The sequence below is a fragment of the Phyllobates terribilis genome, unplaced genomic scaffold (assembly GCF_046119375.1).
Source record: "Phyllobates terribilis strain yellow unplaced genomic scaffold, ASM4611937v1 Scaffold_9__5_contigs__length_417890890, whole genome shotgun sequence".
NCBI lineage: Eukaryota > Metazoa > Chordata > Amphibia > Anura > Dendrobatidae > Phyllobates > Phyllobates terribilis.
The window spans coordinates 50,707,743-50,724,022 of NW_027362769.1; the positions used below are offsets into that span (position 1 = coordinate 50,707,743).

The window sequence follows — 16,280 nt, forward strand, 5'->3', positions numbered from 1 at the left end:
CTCCCATAGTCTTTGCCTATGCCTTCCAAGCAAAAGCTGCCAAAAATTAGGACAGGGTTCAGAGTATGTATCCAGCCAATTGAGCGCTCCCAGGGTCACAAGGAATGATTATCCAAAAAAAGGATTTAATTCTTCAGAAGATTTATTCAGGTTGGTAAATAGATAAAACTTATAAATAAAACAACGCGTTTCGGCTATTAAAATTAAAGATATATAGCCTTCCTCAGGTCTAATGTAAGAGAGTCAATAGTGGTGGTTATATAGTCACTATAAAAACCTACCTAGTGAAATAATTATCCTAATCACATGTAAATTGGTTTGAGTTGGAACGCCCAAATCCCATTCAATAGAGACTCAGCTTTCTCAGAGTTAGGATTTTCCAGCTTTTTCCTCTGATTATAGAATAAACAAATTATAGAGCTGCTAAATTTGTCATAATAAAATTTGTCATAATAAAATTTTCCATAATAAAATTTTGGTAATGAAGATATTATACTTTCTCCTTCTCTTTCTTTCCTTTCTTTTTCTATCCCTTTAAGAGGAGAAAATAAGTGCATTAGTAGAAAAATCTATACCATGAACCTGAATTTAAGATTTTCATTCAATAGGTATATCAATGAAATTCAGATAAGGGGAGCTTAATTAACATGGATATATATGCCAAAGGTATATATATCCATGTTTTTTATTTATTTTTTTTTATATTTTTTTTTTCTCTTGCGTTTTTTGTTGCGTTTTTTGATGCGTTTTTATGCGTTTTTTTATTTTTTAATTTTTTTTTTCTCTTGCGTTTTTTGATGCGTTTTTATGCGTTTTTTTATTTTTTAATTTTTTTTTATTTTTTTTATTTATTTTTTTTTCTCTTGCATTTTTTGTTGCGTTTTTTGATGCGTTTTATGCGTTTTTGTTTTTTTGTTTTTTTTTTTGTTTTGTTTTTTCTTCTCTCTCTCTCCGTTTTACTACCTTTGGCATATATATCCATGTTAATTAAGCTCCCCTTATCTGAATTTCATTGATATACCTATTGAATGAAAATCTTCTTAAATTCAGGTTCATGGTATAGATTTTTCTACTAATGCACTTATTTTCTCCCCTTAAAGGGATAGAAAAAGAAAGGAAAGAAAGAGAAGGAGAAAGAATAATATCTTCATTACCAAAATTTTATTATGGAAAATTTTATTATGACAAATTTTATTATGACAAATTTAGCTGCTCTATAATTTGTTTATTCTATAATCAGAGGAAAAAGCTGGAAAATCCTAACTCTGAGAAAGCTGAGTCTCTATTGAATGGGATTTGGGCGTTCCAACTCAAACCAATTTACATGTGATTAGGATAATTATTTCACTAGGTAGGTTTTTATAGTGACTATATAACCACCACTATTGACTCTCTTACATTAGACCTGAGGAAGGCTATATATCTTTAATTTTAATAGCCGAAACGCGTTGTTTTATTTATAAGTTTTATCTATTTACCAACCTGAATAAATCTTCTGAAGAATTAAATCCTTTTTTTGGATAATCATTCCTTGTGACCCTGGGAGCGCTCAATTGGCTGGATACATACTCTGAACCCTATTCTTACGGACTCCAGCTGGGAGATCCGTTTAATCCAGATAGAAGCTGCATACCAGTGGACCAGCTACCCACATTAGACCAGAATTGGTCGATAAGCCTTGGTACAAGATCTACTAAAGGTGAGCAGTTCATTTTTTTTCTGTTTCTATATATATATATACATCTACACTTAGATCTGCGCCTGTTTTTTGTTTCTCCCCCCACCAGACCTACAGCCTTGGGGTCGAACACATTAAAAATTAGGACAGAGGAACTTTCAATGCTGGCAACATGGACCACGGTCACCCTGGTGGTATAGTGGTGGTGGAGGCTGAGGATAAGGAGAAGAGCAAAATACAGCTGAAATGAGGAAGCGTATACCCATGTGTGGGTGTGAAGCGGTGCATGGGAATACACCTCCCGAAATAACACAGTGGATTTGACTTTATGTTACTCTGCTGTCATTTGGTGGTGATGAGAAGTCTGGCCCAATCCAGCCCTTGTTCATTTTGATAAGGGTCAGCTTGTCAGCATTGTCAGTTGACAGGCGAGTGCGCTTATCAGTTATAATTCCCCCAGCGGCACTAAAAACACGCTCCGATAACTAGCTAGCGGCAGGGCAGGCTAGGACCTCCAAGGTGTACAGAGCGAGTTCATTCCAAGTGTCCAGCTTGGATACCCAATAATTAAAAGGCACAGAGCAATCACGGAGGACGCTGGTATGGTCGGCAAGATGCTCCTTCACCATCTTTTGAAACTTTCCACTCCTTGTGAGAGTACCCCGCGACTCAGGGCCTGTAAGCTGGGCGGGTCTCAGAAAACTGTCCCAGAACGTTGACAATGTTCCCCTGCCTCTGCTGGATTGGAGTTGCGTCTCTCTCGCCTGTACGCCTTGGTTGGGCAACGAACTGTGACCTCTGCCGCTAGAGTATTCAGATGGGAATTTTTTTAACAGTTTTGCAGCAAGGACCTTCTGGTACTGCCCCATTTTGTAGACCTCTCCACCTCAGGAATAAGAGAGTGAAAGTTCTCTTTGTAGCAGGGGTCTAAAAGTGTCACCAACCAGTAATGACTGTCACCCATTTTGACAATGCGATGGTCACGGTTAAGGCGGCATAACATAAAGTCAGCCATGCGTGCCAGACTGGTAACGGGCAAGACTTCCGTGTCCTCACCAAGATGACGACTGACCATGCTCTCCTCCTCCTCCTCCCCCCTGTCCTCAGGCCACCCACGCTGAACCGACGGTATGACAGTTGTACAGGTACTACCGTCTACAGCGCATGATACCAGCTCCTGTTCTTCCTCCTCCTCCTCCTATCCCTCATTGTCCCCCAATGCACGTTGGCATGAGATGAGGCTGGGCTGTGTGTAATCGCCCATTACGGCTTCTTGATCCATCTCATCATACTCTGGCTGCAATGCCTCCTCTTTAATTCTCTGCAGAGAGCGTTGAAAAAGACAGACAAGTGGGATGCTGACGCTAATGATGGCGTCATCGCCACTCACCATCTTAGTGGACTCCTGAAAGTTTGTCAGGATGGTACATATGTCAGACATCCAGGTCCACTCCTGAGGTCTTATGTGTGGAGTCTGACCTGAATATCGACGGCCTTGTTGCAGCTGGTACTACACAACTGCTCTCTTCTGCTCACAAATCCTTTGCAACATGTAGAGGGTAGAGTTCCAACGTGTGGAGACATCACACACCAGTCGGTGTGCCGGAAGCTGCAAACGCTGCTGCAACACAGCAAGGGCGGCCGAAGATGTAGCCGACTTCCAAAAATGAGCTGACAGGCGGCGTACTTTGACGAGCAGATCTGGCAACTCGGGGTATGATTTAAGAAACCACTGAACCACGAGGTTAAGCACATGAGCCAGGCATGGTACGTGTGTGATCTCGCCTCAGAGCCGCCACCAGGTTACGGCCATTGTCACACACGACCATGCCTGGATGTAGGTTCAGCGGTCTCAGCCACAGATCAGCCTGCTCTTTCACAGCTGTCCACAACTCACAAGCAGTGTGAGGTTTATCACCTAAACTTATGAGTTTCAGCACAGCCTGTGGCCACTTGGCTGAGGCAGTACTGCAGTGCTTCCAGCTTGTAACTGATGTGGTGATATCTGAGATGGAGGCTGAACATGAGGAGGAGGAGGAGGAGGAGGAGGATGATGCACAGGAGCTGTACACTGTGGGGGCAACTCTGACTGACATAGGGCCCGCAATCCTCGGTGTGGGGAGGATGTGCTCCATCCCAAGGTCCGACTGGGTCCCGGCTTCCACTATGTTTACCCAGTGTGCCGTCAGGGAGATGTACCGTCCCTGGCCACAAGCACTGGTCCACGTGTCCGTTGTCAGGTGGACTCTCCCAGTAACTGCATTGTTGAGGGCACGGCAGATGTTTTGGGACACGTGCTTGTGTAGTGCGGGGATGGCACATCGGGCAAAATAGTGTCGGCTGGGGACCGAGTACCGAGGGACGGGCACCGCCATAAGGTTGCGGAAGGATTCTGTCTCCACCAGCCTAAAAGGCAGCATTTCCAACGCAAGCAGTCGTGAAATGTGCGAATTTAGGACTGTGGCCTGTGGGGCGTTGGCTGCGAATTTGCGCTTTCGTTCAGAGCTCTGGGATATGGACAATTGAACGCTGCGGTGGGACGTGGACCTTGATGCTGTTACTTGAGAAACTGCCATAACAAGTGAAGACTGAGAGGAAGGGGCATCTTTGCATGCAGTATGGACAGGGGATTGCCTTGCACGCACAACAGGGGGTTCTCTTACACGCACAACAGCGGAAGAAGCAGTGGTGACTCCCGCTGACACTGGTCGTGGACCCTGGGGTTCGCCCCACAAAGTCGGGTGCTTTGCTGACATGTGCCTGATCATGCTGGTGGTGGTCAGGCTGGTAGTTTTGTCACCCCTGCTTATGCTGGCATGGCAGGTGGCACAAATGGTCTTTTTGGGGTTATCAGCAGAGTCTTTAAAAAAACTCCAGACTCTGGAAGACCTACCGGTTGTACTGGCAACATCCCTCGTGTTGGTGTTAGGGGAACTGTTGCCCGCCTTCTGTGTGCGGCCACCACACTGCTTCTTCCTGCCTGTTGGGGTACTCTGCCTCCCTCCCCCTGTGTGCTGCTGGCCTTGCTCTGCATGTCCTCCTGCCACGTTGGGTTAGTTACTAGATCATCCACCACCTCCTCCTCTTCCACTTGCGCACCACGATCCTCCTCCTCACTTCGTGGCAATTGTGTCTCGTCATCGTACACCTCTTGTGACAAATTGTCAGTGTCGACTTCCTGTGGCCGTGGCTGTTCAAATATTTGGGCATCACTACATGGGATCTCCTCTCCCACCACTTCAAGCGGAGCAGGCGAGGTGCACAAATATGGAAATGGACCAGTGAACAGCTCTTCAGAGTGTCCAACTGTGGGATCAGTTGCTGTCTGATGACACTCGGCATGGTGGGAGGAAGGAGCATCAGAGTGAGGAGGAGTATGTGGTCGACACTCACGGCTACTAAAACTTGACCATGTGGAAGGCAGAGCGGAGGTGGTGGTGCCCAGGTAACTGGAAGTATTATCTACTATCCAATTAATAACCTGTTCACACTGATCAGTTCGCAATACTGGTGTTGTAGTGTGCTTCCCAAGTAATTTGGTCAAGAAGTGGGAGCAAGAAGATGTGGCTGTTGGTTGTGGCACATTTTCACCTTGACCACGGCCCCGTCCTCTACACGCACCATCGCCAGAGCGTCCAGTTTCACGTCCCTTGCCACACGCCTTGCCCATTGTAAATGAAGTAAAATAGCTTACACTCGCACGATCAATGGAAAAAGGATAATAGAAAGGAGATTAGAACCGTGGAAGAGGAAAACCACAGTTCTATCTCTCTGGCCTACACCAGAATCTTTTAAACAGATATATTTGTGTCTGAACAGTCAGGGAGACACTATTACTGTTTTTTTTTACGGAAAAAAGGCCAAAGGCTGCATAATACTGAGATTTGAACCGTGGAACTGCAAAACTACAGTTATAATTATCTGGCCTACACCAGAATCTTTTAAACAGATATATTTGTGTCTGAACAGTCAGCGAGACACTATTACTGTTTTTTTTTAAGGAAAAAAGGCCAAAAGCAGGATAATACAGAGATTTGAACCGTGGAACTGCAAAACCACAGTTCTAGTTATCAGGCCTACACCAGACTCTTTTAAACAGATATATTGGTGTCTGAACAGTCACAGACACACTCAATTATTTTTTTTTGGGGGGGGGGGGGAAATACCAAAAGTTTAATAAGACGCGTATTTGTACAGTCTGACTGAGGGGAAAAAAAATACAGGATTTAGATGAAAAAAAAAAAGGATTTTTCCTGGCCCCTGAGACCGGGGATAAGTCTAGCAATTTGACCAGCAGGAGCACACAGGACTGTAATGCAGTGTTTGTTGGTATAACCACTGTGTCTCCTATACAGCCTGCCTGCCTGATATCTGGGATGGATATTAGTCCTGAGAAGGACTGTTTGTTTGATTTGGCAGGCTTTAGAGACCCTACACTACCTATTTCGCACTATATATCTCTCAGTAACTCAGCAGCACTGACCCTACACTGTCTGATCCCGGGCGACTGTGTCCAAGATGGCGGCGCCCGGTTTTAAATACTCAAGGTGATGTTGTGCGGCCAGCCAATCACTGTAATGCCCACAAACAACATGGCTGCGGCATTACAGTGACTAGCTGGCAATCCCTGGCTCTGTAAAGAGCGCCAAACATGCAGGGTGTGGATGAAGGAGTTGAATCTCCAGCATTGAGGTTTTTTCCTGTTGTTATGAGTTTGGAGAGGCAAGTCTCCAGACTGTGGAACATCAGCTCAGGAGGAGCTGAAGTGTTGTGCAACTGGTGTGGGCGAATCCCACACACATATGGACTGTGCTATCGTTTGTCTTTTCTTTTTGCCATTACGCCAGCAAGGCTGAGTTTATTTTGCTGATCCTACAGTGCTTTATGCCTTTTTAAGAAACCTGCAGAAGAAACCATTCCTGAGTCTACTTCTGAAAGCAACCGAGTGAGTCGTCTTGCCACAGTTGGTGTGAGAGTGCGGTCAGGATTCCAGGAACACGTGTACCCGTCACAGAGATCTGTGGATGTCCTGGGGAAAGGCTGCCAGCCAGCCAGAGATATCTGGCAGCATGGAGGAGCTCCTCAAGCACCTGCTTCAAAACAAACAATAGCAGGACTAGTATCACCTGCAGAGCCAGCAGCACATGCAGCAGCAGCACCTGGAGCTGCTACAGCAGCAACGAGAGCAGCAGCAGCAGAGCCAGCAGGTACAGCAGGAGACAAATAAACTGATGCAGCAGATTCATCAGCAACAATGGCAGATGGAACTCCTAGCAGGGGAGATCCGCAGCAGAGAAACCGCTCCTCCCCCAAGTCCAGGTGATGTCTCATAGTCAGAAGGCGGTAAGGCAAGCTATGCAAAAGATGACACCAGGTGATGATGTTGAGGCATTTCTGACTGTGTTCAAAAAACGTAGCAGAGCGGGATAGGCTGCCGCTGGAGCAGTGGGCGGAGGTGCTGGCCCCCTATTTAATGGGTGAACCCCAAAAGGCCTGCTATGATCTGGCCCTACAGGATGAACAGGAGTATGCCAAATTAAAGACAGAGATATTGGCACGCCCAGGAGTGGATATGTCTGTCAGAGCACAAAGGGTCCACCACTGGGCGTATGCTGGCGACAAACCTCCTCGCTCGCAGATATTTGACTTGCCACATCTAGTCCAGAAGTGGCTGCAGCCAGAATCTTCCACTCCTGCCCAGATGGTCGAGCATGTGGTGATGGACAGGTTCATCCATTCCCTTCCAAAACCGGTGCAGACCTGGGTTGCCCATGGTGACCTTCGGAACACAGACGACCTCGTGAGCCTAATAGAGAGGTACCAAGTGGTCGAAAAATCCCTCGGGAAACGGGACATAGTCAATTCCCCGTACTGGAGTACCCAAAGGGGGCGGGCTCACCACGTGAGGGGTCTAGAGTCACAAACGGGGGGTCGTCCCAATCCCGCTGAGGGCCCTGCAAAGACTGTTGTTAAGGACGTAGTCTATTGGCGTTGTCATAATCCTGGACACGTAGCCGCCCAGTGCCATATGTCCCCTGTCACCTGCAGCCTAAGCTGGCTTTGTTCCTATTACGCCTATCCGGCCTGTAGCATGGACGGTCAACCTGTTGAGGGGCCGCACCATTAATGGAGTGATGGTGCTTGAACTATTGGACTCGGGGAGTCTGGTGACCCTAATCAGTGCCTCCCTTCCCTATCAGCTGATCACTGGCAAAACTGTGGGCGTTCGCTGCATACATGGGGACACCAAGGACTACCTTGTGGCCAGAGTGACAGTGGGAACAGACTGTGGTGCCCAGTCCCATGAGGTTGGAGTGGTCAAGGACCGGATACATCCCATCATATTGGGGCGCAATTTTTCTTTGTTTTGGGATTTGTGGGGGAAGGGAACCGGATTGAGTTGCATCCCCCGTTGAAATCTCAAGTGGATGAGTTCCCATTGTGTCTCCTTGCCGGTGACGAGGATGAGACTAACTGAGGAGGCCGACCTCCCTGAGTTAGAGGTGTCCGGAGAGAACTTTGGGTCTGCACAAGTTCAGGACTTGACCTTAAAGGGGGTCTGGGACAATGTTACTGTCTGTAATGGGGTTGCTCAAGAGCCGAGGGGACACCTGGGGGTCGAGAAAACTCAGGAGAGAATAATGAGGAGGTTCTATTGGCCAGGATGTTACCGGGAGATTCTAGACTATTGTAGGTCCTGCCCCACCTGCCAGATAACCGTGCCCTCCTCCCACTTCCTTAGTCCCTTTGTCCCACTACCTGTGATAGCGGTTCCCTTTGAGAGGATTGCCATGAACCTCGTGGGACCCTTAGTTAAATTGGCCCGGGACCACCAATACATCCTGGTGGTCATGGACTATGCGACACGGTTCCCCTAAGGAACTCGTCAAGTAAGAGTATAGCCCAGGAACTGGTCCATATTTTTGCCAGGACAGGTCTGCCAAAGGAGATTTTGACAGACCGGGGAACCCCCTTCATGAGCAAAGTGATGAAGGAGCTATGTAAGGTCCTTCAGATTTCCCAGCTACAGACCTTAGTTTATCATCCACAGACGGCCGGCCTAGTGGAGTGCTTTAACAAGACCTTAAGGCGATGCCCAGGAAGGTCATTGAGAAGGATGGGCGAGACTGGGACTACATGGCTTCCATTTCTGCTCTTCTCCGTCAGAGAAGTTCCTCAAGCCTCCCCTGGCTTCTTTCCATTCAAGCTCCTTTATGGTTGCCATCCCAGAGGACTTCTAGACATCGCCAAGGAAACCTGGGAGGCCTAGGTCACGCCCCACCGAAGCACCATCGAACATGTCGCCCAGTTGCAGGAGATAATAGCAAAAGTGATGTCCATCGTGAAGGAACATCTTCTCCAGGCGCAGGAAGCCCAGGCGAGGGTGTATAACCGGTCAGCAAGGCAAAGACAGTTCCAGCCTGGGGATTGCATTCTGATACTTATTCCCACCATCAAGAGCAAGTTCCTGGCCTGGTGGCAAGGCCTGTATGAGGTGGTGGAGAAACTCAGCGAAGTGAACTACAAAGTCCATCAGCCTGGCCGAAGAAAGCCGCACCAAGAGTACCATGTGAACTTGCTCAAGCCATGACGAGATCGGGAAATGTTGGGGGCTCCTTGTTTGGGAGCCAGTCTCAAAGCAAAAGTGGACAATTTCACAATAACAGAGACTCTATCGCCGGCCTAAAAGCAACAGTGTAGAGAGCTGCTGCAACGGAACCGTGACCTCGTCTCGGAGTTGCTGGGGCGTATGCAGGTGGTCGAGCATCACTTGCTGGCGGAAGCGCATGTTAGGGTAAATCTTAAGCCCTATAGGATTCCTGAAGCCCGCCGTGAGGTGATCTCAGCCGAGGTGAAAGAGGATGCCAGACCTCGGTGTGATAGAGAAATCAAAGAGCGGAAGATCGAGTCCCATCATTCTAGTGCCAAAGCCCGATGGGGAGTGGAGATTTTGCAATGCACTCCTCCCATTTGGCACAGGTGATTTTAATTAGCAGGAGACTGCAAAGAGGGTCTAGCCTATTTTTGCTCTCATTTGAGAGCTTGAGGAAGGTGAGTCACAATGCTCCTTTCTTGTGGTGTTGGTGCAGTGTGTCGGCCATTGTTGCTGTGGTTTTGTGCTTGTGGGGCGGCGTGGCCTGGAGTCATGTGGACTCGGTCTTGCAGCATGGGTGCTGTGAGACACCAGGCCGCCCGCCCTGCTGGTGCATTGTCGTTGTGGCGGTAGTTGGCGCACGGCTCTGCTCCAGTTTAGGTAGGAAATGTTAGGACCCACTACGAGGTTTGCCGTGACGTGGCAGAGGGCTTCATACAGTCTGATCAGAATGTTAAACTAAGAACCTCATGTTCAGTTATATATATTTTTGCCGAGAGGCATTAGATCAAATGTATGATTTTTGGAGGTGCGGTCCATGCTCCTTCTTTTTTTGCATTGCATATTCTTTCCCCTTTCTTGGACCAGCACTCCTCCCATTTGGCACAGGTGATTTTAATTAGCAGGAGACTGCAAAGAGGGTCTAGCCTATTTTTGCTCTCCTTTGAGAGCTTGAGGAAGGTGAGTCACAATGCTCCTTTCTTGTGGTGTTGGTGCAGTGTGTCGGCCATTGTTGCTGTGGTTTTGTGCTTGTGGGGCGGCGTGGCCTGGAGTCATGTGGACTCGGTCTTGCAGCATGGGTGCTGTGAGGCACCAGTCCGCCCGCCCTGCTGGTGCATTGTCGCTGTGGCGGTGGTTGGCGCACGGCTCCGCTCGCGTTTAGGTAGGAAATGTTAGGACCCACTACGAGGTTTGCCATGACGTGGCAGTGGGCTTCATATAGTCTGATCAGAATGTTAAACTAAGAACCTCATGTTCAGTTATATATATTTTTGCCGAGAGGCATTAGATCAAATGTATGATTTTTGGAGGTGCGGTCCATGCTCCTTATTTTTTTGTATTGGAGATTTTGCTATGACTACCGCCAGCTGAATGAGGTATCCAATTGTGACGCATACCCGATGCCCCACGTCAATGAGTTCATCGAGAGGCTTAGACCTGCGAGGTATATTACCATTCTCAATCTGACAAAGGGCTACTAGCTGATCCCCATGTCCCAGAAGGCTAAGGAGAAGACGGCTTTCTCAACACCTGATGGGTTTTTCCAATACACTCAAATGCCTTTCGGACTGTAGGGGGCCCCAGCCACCTTCCAGAGGGCCATGGATCGGATCCTCGGCCAACATAAGAAGTATGCCACAGCCTACCTTGATTACATTGTCGTCTTTAGCCTGACTGGGCTAGTCATATACCAAAGGTACAGGCGATTATGGATGCTCTGAGGAAGGCGGGATTTACTATAAATCCGAAAAAATGTGCCCTTTTAAAGGAGGAGGCCAAGTACTTAGATTATGTCGTCGGGAGCAGCGAAATTAAGCCACATGTCAAGAAAGTTGAGACAATTCAGAACTGGCCACAACCGCTCTCCAAGAAGCAAGAAAGACCATTTCTTGGAATCATGGGATATTACCGCCGGTTTATCCCAAATTTTGCCATGATGGCCGCGCCACATATGGATCTTCTCAAAGGTACCAAATCAATGATGGCGAAATGGACGGTTGGAACAGAGACTGTGTTCCAACAGCTGATGCTAGCACTGTGTAAGCAGCCGGTCTTGGTCGCACCATACTTTAATAAAGAATTCGTGGTCCAGACAGACGCTTCAGAAGTTGGCCTAGGAGTCGTGCTCTCCCAAGAGATAAATGGTGAAGAGCATCACATCCTGTATCTGCACCGGAAGCTCTCTTACTGCAAGAAAAATTACGTTATAGTAGAGAAAGATTGCTTAGCCATAAAATGGGCCATAGATACGCTAAGATATTACCTACTAGGCCGGAAGTTTAAACTTGTATCAGACCATGCCCCTTTGAGAGAGTTGAGGGAAAAGAAGGGTAAGAAAGCCTGGGTGACTGTTAGAACCCTCTTGTTTGTTTTTTTGCATCTTGTGTTTTGCGGTTATGTAACCATCTGCCTTTATATTCCAGCTCCGCCCTTTTGGCTGTGTTGGACTTCAGTGTTTGACTGTTTCTCTAGCCAGGTGCTTCGGTGCCTTTCTCTGTCAGTTTGCTTGGTCCTTCTGGGACCTCTAGTACCTTTTTGTCAGTTTGTCTTTTTGTGTTCTGCAACAACTTCTCTGTTTAGGAGGTGTCCCATTTTGTCCCAGTCCTTAGTTCTTTTAGGCACCCCTCCCCTTATGCTATAGGTCTTCGTTTAGACTAGCCGAGGACTAAGGCGGGTGTGTTCGCTAGGAACAGGCAGCCCGCTACATCGTAGGGATTCAGCGTAGTCTTACTGTAGGGACAGCTTTCCCCCTTCTTTCCTTAGTATATGTTGCAAATCATAACAGTGACTAGGTAGTTCTTAATTCTCCAAGACTTTAATTTTCATGTGGATCATAGACCCGGGAAGTTACACGGTAACACTTATGCCCCCTCCAGAATTCCCTGTCTGGTGTCTGAAGGTGCCCAAACCCCCAGCTCTGGGCAGAGGGGAGAATATGTGACAGAGTCACTGGTGATATATGTGAGGGGAGATATGTTTCACTGTGGCTACTAGCCTCATTGAACTGAACCTGGAAGTTTTTTCAGCATATTAGGTGCTGAAGAGGTTAATGAGCCATTTTGGGACGGGTTCTTTGTGAGTAGGTGTGAGATGGGTGCGACGCCTACTCACCATATCTCCACCTCAAGGGTGTGACTGGAGAAGTTGAATCTCCAGCATTGAGGTTTTTTTACTGTTGCTGTGAGTTTGGAGAGGCAAGTCTCCAGACTGTGGAACTTCAGTTCAGGAGGAGCTGAAGTGTGCTGCAACTGGTGTGGGCGAATCCCGCACAAATATGGACTGTGCTATCGTTTGTCTTTTGCTTTTTCCATTATGCCAGCAAGGGCTCAGTTTATTTTGCTGAACCTGCAGTGCTGTATACCATTATAATAAACCTGCAGTAGAAACCGTTCCTCAGTTTACTTCTGAAAGCAGTCGAGTGAGCCGTCTTGCCACAGTATATATATATGTATATATATATTTTTTAATATTTTTACAACTTTTGTTTACTTTTTTCATTTTTTTACATAGTTCTACTATGGAACTTTCACTTTCTGCAGGCTGATCGCAGTTATAAGGTATATCAGTGCAAGATCACTGCTATACCTTGTAAACTGTCAGTGCTGCAGACTGTCCCGTGTGGTCTCCAATCCAAGACCAGAGGGGCTTTTGTCCCTCTGCTCACTCGCTAAATGCTGCGATCGCAACATTTATGGGGTTAAAGTGCTGGGAGCAGTGCGGGCACCACTCCTGGCACTGATTGCCGGGTGTCAGCTGTCAGAATCAGCTGACACAAGGCGGCGATCGCAACCCCAACTTGTGTGCGGGCGCGATCGCTGTGTTGTAATAATGCATACTTGGTCCTTAAGGCCCAGGGCACAAGGACGTACACTACCGTTCAAAAGTTTGGGGTCACCCAGACAATTTTGTGTTTTCCATGAAAACTCATGCTTTTATTTATCAAATGCGTTGCAAAATGAATAGAAAATATAATCCAGACATTGACAAGGTTAGAAATAATGATTTTTATTTGAAAGAATAATTTTCTCCTTCAAACTTTGCTTTCGTCAAAGAATGCTCCCTTTTCAGCAATTACAGCATTGCAGACCTTTGGCATTCTAGCTGTTAATTTGCTGAGGTAATCTTGAGAAATTTCACCCCATGATTCCTGAAGCCTCTCCCACAAGTTGGAATGGCTTGATGGGCACTTTTTGCGTACCATACGGTCAAGCTGCTCCCACAACAGCTCAATGGGGTTGAGATCAGGTGAATGCGCTGGCCACTCCATTACAGATAGAATACCAACTGCCTGCTTCTTCCCTAAATAGTTCATACATGATTTGGAGGTGTGCTTTGGGTCATTGTCCAGTTGTAGGATGAAATTGGCTCCAATCAAGCGCTGTCCACAGGGTATGGCATGGCATTGCAAAATGGAGTGATAGTCTTCCTTATTCAAAATCCCATTTACCTTGTACAAATCTCCCACTTTACCAGCACCAAAGCAACCCCAGACCATCACATTACCTCCACCATGCTTGACAGATGGCGTCAGGCACTCTTCCAGCATCTTTTCAGTTGTTCTGCGTCTCACAAACAAGAATAGACTGTCGAGTTTCACATGAAAGTTCTCTTTTTCTGGCCATTTTGAGAGTTTCATAGAAAAAACAAATGTAATGCTCCAGATTCTCAACTAGCACAAAGGAAGGTCAATTTTATAGCTTCTCAAATCAGCCAAACCATTTTCAGCTGGGCTAACATACAGTACAGACCAAGTGTGAATGTACAATTTTCATAGTCAAGAAAATACAGAAAAATCTTTAAATGAGAAGGTATGTCCAAACTTTTGGTCTGTACTGTACGTGTGCATAGTTTTTCTCAGGTTTTCTAAACATCCATTAGCCGCCTTACAAAGTTAGCAAACACAATGTACCATTAAAACACTGGAGTGGTGGTTGTTGGAAATGGGCCTCTATACACCTTTGTAGATATTGCAATAAAAACAAGACGTTTGCAGCTATAATAGTCATTTATCACATTAACAATGTATAGAGTGTATTTCTGATTCATTTAATGTTAGTTTCATTGAAAAAAAACGTGCTTTTCTTTAAAAAATAATGACATTTCTAAATGACCCCAAACTTTTGAACGGTAGTGTATTATTACGTACAGTACAGACCTAAACTTTGGACACACCTTCTCATTTAAAGATTTTTCAGTATTTTTATGACTATGAAAATTGTATATTCACACTGAAGGCATCAAAACTATGAATTAACACATGTGGAATTATATACTTAACAAAAAAGTGTGAAACAACTGAAAATAGGTCTTATATTCTAGGTTCTTCAAAGTAGCCACCTTTTGCTTTGATGACTGCTTTGCACACTCTTGGCATTCTCTTGATGAGCTTCAAGAGGTAGTCACCGGAAATTGTCTTCCAACAATCTTGAAGGAGTTCCCAGAGATACTTAGCACTTGTTGGCCCTTTTGCCTTCACTCTGCGGTCCAGCTCACCCCAAACCATCTCGATTGGGTTCAGGTCTGGTGACTGTGGAGGCCAGGTCATCTGGCGTAGCACCCCATCACTCCCCCTCTTGGTCAAATAGCCCTTACACAGCCTGGAGGTGTGTTTCGGGTCATTGTCCTGTTGAAAAATAAATGATGGTGCAACTAAATGCAAACCGGATGGAATAGCATGCTGCTGCAAGATGCTGTGGTAGCCATGCTCACATAACGTTTATAGAACTCAAGCAGTGGAACATCTGCTGTATACATCACATAGGAGAAACTGAGACTGTAATCCAGCATTGCATGTGCTGCAGCGATCAGCAGTGAGATCTGAGTGTGCCTTTTAACAGCCAAAGGAAGAGTTTAAGGGTCAAGGGCTGACGAAACGAGGCCGGTGGGCTAAGCACTGTGGTCCTGGGAATCACCCCTAAGGTCACCCCTAAGGTCAGAGGAAGTGATGTTTACGACCAAAGCCAGGTTCCCCACCCTTGGATTAAGACATCAATATTAGATTAGTGGGGAGCTAGCACCTTCACCAATGTGCTGATTGAAGGTGTTACTGATTGAAGGCCCCATTTAATGCTTACGAAGTACAACTCTGTACATTTTGTAGTCCATCTGTCTGGTATTCCAGCAAAGTCCTATTCACTTAAAAGGAATGCGTTATCAGAAAATGACCTAAAAGTTTTTATGTTAAGGCTCGTTCAGACATCAGTGATTTTTCTCATACACAAAAAAATGACGATTTCCATCAATATTTTGGATCAGATTTTCATCAGTGGCTACGTGCACACAGCGTCTTTCAGTCAGTTGCTGTGCATATGTTCGAGTCACTTTAGATTTTGCAAAACCTGGAGCGGTAAAAAGAATTATCATGTTCATTCTTTGAGCAGCTTCTTTGTAGAGCCATCCACTCTCTTAGTAAAAGATATAGTAAAAAGACGCCAGGGGTGGAGCCACCATGAAAACAACAGCAAAACCGCTGGCTTTTTCCTGAAGTGGCTTTGTGGGAGAAAACTCTGGCGGCTGCGCCTGCATGTAATTGACACTGTATGCACATAGCCAACGTTTGGTCAGGGTGTCAGTTTTTACCACCAGAGTTTCATCAGTTTTTCTTGTATGAAAAAAAAACTGATGGAAGTTTCTCAAGCTTCTCCTATCAAACAGTCAGTGAAAAACGGACAACACTAAGATATAACATAAATGTCATCCGAGTGCTGTCCGAAGTTTTTTACGGTCTCATAGACTTGCTGATCAATTTTATAATATATCTTTATACAGAGCATCCTCCTAATTTCCTTTTTTTCACCTAGCCCTAGTTCTACAATTCTGGATGCCTACAACCATCCTACAGACAGAGCGGTTTACCAGGCCGAGGTATGACCTTCTAAATCTCCCTTTTTTACAGGTTTGACAACAAAGAATTGTGATAAGTGTCATTGTTATAATTGCACAGATATTTATAGAATGGACACTTGCATATCTTTCTGAAAGTTTTTTTGATATATCAGTTCATTACTA

General features: G+C 46.0%; 1 protein-coding gene across 1 annotated transcript in view; it reads right to left on the bottom strand.

The window, feature by feature from the left end:
- MPP4 (MAGUK p55 scaffold protein 4) overlaps positions 1-16,280 on the bottom strand; it is a 325,130-nt gene that overhangs the window by 238,775 nt on the left and 70,075 nt on the right. The gene's annotated exons all lie outside the window — the stretch shown is intronic.